The sequence below is a fragment of the Alosa sapidissima genome, chromosome 15, assembly GCF_018492685.1.
Source record: "Alosa sapidissima isolate fAloSap1 chromosome 15, fAloSap1.pri, whole genome shotgun sequence".
Lineage (NCBI taxonomy): Eukaryota > Metazoa > Chordata > Actinopteri > Clupeiformes > Clupeidae > Alosa > Alosa sapidissima.
The window spans coordinates 27465910-27468409 of record NC_055971.1 but is presented as its reverse complement, the minus strand read 5'-3'; positions in this window follow the sequence as shown (position 1 = coordinate 27468409).

Genomic DNA, 2500 nt, shown 5'->3' with positions numbered 1-2500 from the left:
TATGAATGCTGCATTTGATATTATTGCCCCTGTAAAGAAGATAGATACATTTACAAACACAATTATTTATTTAGCAAATATTTTTATCCAAAACAACTCATAAAACGGGAATAACATTATAGCTACATTGCGAAAGAGACGCTAAGTAACAATATATAATACTACTGTACAATAAATACCGACGGATGAGAGTGCAGAAGTTTAAGTATTTGTTAGTAGGTGTAGTTGAAGACGGCAGTGGTAGAAGAAGGAGGAAGGAGGAAGTAGAAGGATTGGAGAAAGGGAGGACATGGTTAGTGCATGGTTAGTGAATGGTTAGTACATGGTTAGTGCATGGTTAGTACATGGTTAGTACATGGTTAGTGCATGGTTAGTGAATGGTTAGTACATGGTTAGTGCATGGTTAGTACATGGTTAGTGCATGGTTAGTGCATGGTTAGTACATGGTTAGTGCATGGTTAGTACATGGTTAGTGCATGATAGGGATGTCCCAATCCAGCTTTTTGCACTTCCGATCCGATACCGATATTGTAGCTTTTAGCATCGGCCGATACCGATACCGGCCGATCCAAGCATGTATCAAAGATTAAAGATATTTACTTATTTTGTTGTTATACTCATGTTGAAAAGGGTTTTATTCTTAAGAACAACTAGCCAGTTAGTTTGAATAATCCACAATGGTTGGTAATGAGAAGCTGACCTGTTTATTCTTAACAGGGTTAAATAAACACAAAATAATAAATAGTCAATTAACCACACAAACTGAATTGGCATCAGTGCTCTGCTCTTGAACAACAAGAGTGTAAACCAAGACTTAAAAAAGCCATCAGTATAAACAATATTGTAAACAATATAAAATTATATATAAAAGCAACACACACAAAACCTGAGTAGAAAATAGCCAAATTACCAGACACTCACTGAATTGGCTATAACAACCCAAATAACTGTCACACCTTCTACAGTATTGCTATCTCCTCCACACTTTACTGCTCCATCTCCATACTCCCTTCAATTTCTACTGTTTGCCCTGGCTGCAGTCTGAGCATGATGGGGAGATTCTTCTTCACAAAGGTGATCATTTCAACATGCTCAGGTGTCAGCCTGCTCCTGTGATCATCAATGATAAGTGAGACTGCGCTAAAAAGCCTCTCACTGTTGCGTTTTAAAAGCAATACTGATGCCACAACTGGTCTGGGTTTGCTGAATTAACCTAGGCTACAGGCTGCATTTATTACAGAAAATCAAGCAACATAGCAATACACTATTTAGAGACAGGAGCGTAAGTTTACCGCGACAACAGCTGTCACTAATTCACATTGTCGCAGGCTGCGCCGATGCACAGACTAAACGGTAAAAAAAAGTTATGATAGCCTACTGGAAGCTTCTACCCTTTTGGATGTGTCGAGTTGTAGGCCTAGGTGCACTTAGTTGTTAGCGATTGACCAGGTTGCTTTTTTTAAATGAAATGCATTTGTTAGGCTAGCAGATTGTAAAAATAGAGAAATTAAAGTGCATGCTGTGCCTATACATTACACAAACAATCTTAAATCGCGGAGATAACATTCGTTAGACAGGCAAAGCTGTCAGCAGCAACATGCATAAATAGCCTTAATAGTAAGAGGGTCTCGCGGACACTCGCAGTCGCGGTTAACATTAGGCTATATTAATTCAACTGTGACATGAAATGTTTGCTCAATAACTTTAAATTCTTAGTGGGACATGCACAGACAAGTGGGATGCTGGACAGATCGCTAGGTGTGCTGAAAAACGCGGACCGGAGTTTTGAAAACAAACTGGATCAGGAGTCCGGATCAGGATTTTCCCGTGCAGGCCGATCCCATATTGATATGCATTTTTTGCTAATATCGGCGGCCGATCCGATCCAAATATCGGATCGGGACATCCCTAGTGCATGGTTAGTGAATGGTTAGTGCATGTTAGTAGGAGGGGAGAAAGGGAGGGCATGGTTAGTGCATGGTTAGTGCATGGTTAGTGCATGGTTAGGGAATGGTTAGTACATGTTATTGAATGGTTAGTGCATGGTTAGTGCATGGTTAGTGCATGGTAAGTGCATGTCAGTAGGAGGGGAGAAATGAAGGGCATGGTTAGGGCATTGTTAGTGAATGGTTAGTGCATATTAGCTTAAATAACAAGTGCTATATTGAAAACAATATCCGCATTGAGAGAATCCATATGGTTCGACAGGAAATCCCCCGTCCGGCTGGAGTGGAGTGGAGTAGCAGACATCGGATTACAGGACAGCAGGGATTAGGATTGGGGGGTTTTGTCCCAATCTGTTGTCAAACAGCACTTCCAAGGTCTTGCCCTGGGCTCTCGGAGGAAATGCAGAAAGGGATTGTGAGGTGACACCAGGGCATAAAACAGGCCTAGGAGAGAGAGAGAGAGAGAGAGAGAGAGAGAGAGTGTGTTTGTGTGTGTGTGTGTATGAGGGTGGGGGTGATCAGTCATTTCTGATGATGCCATGTTGGGCACATTC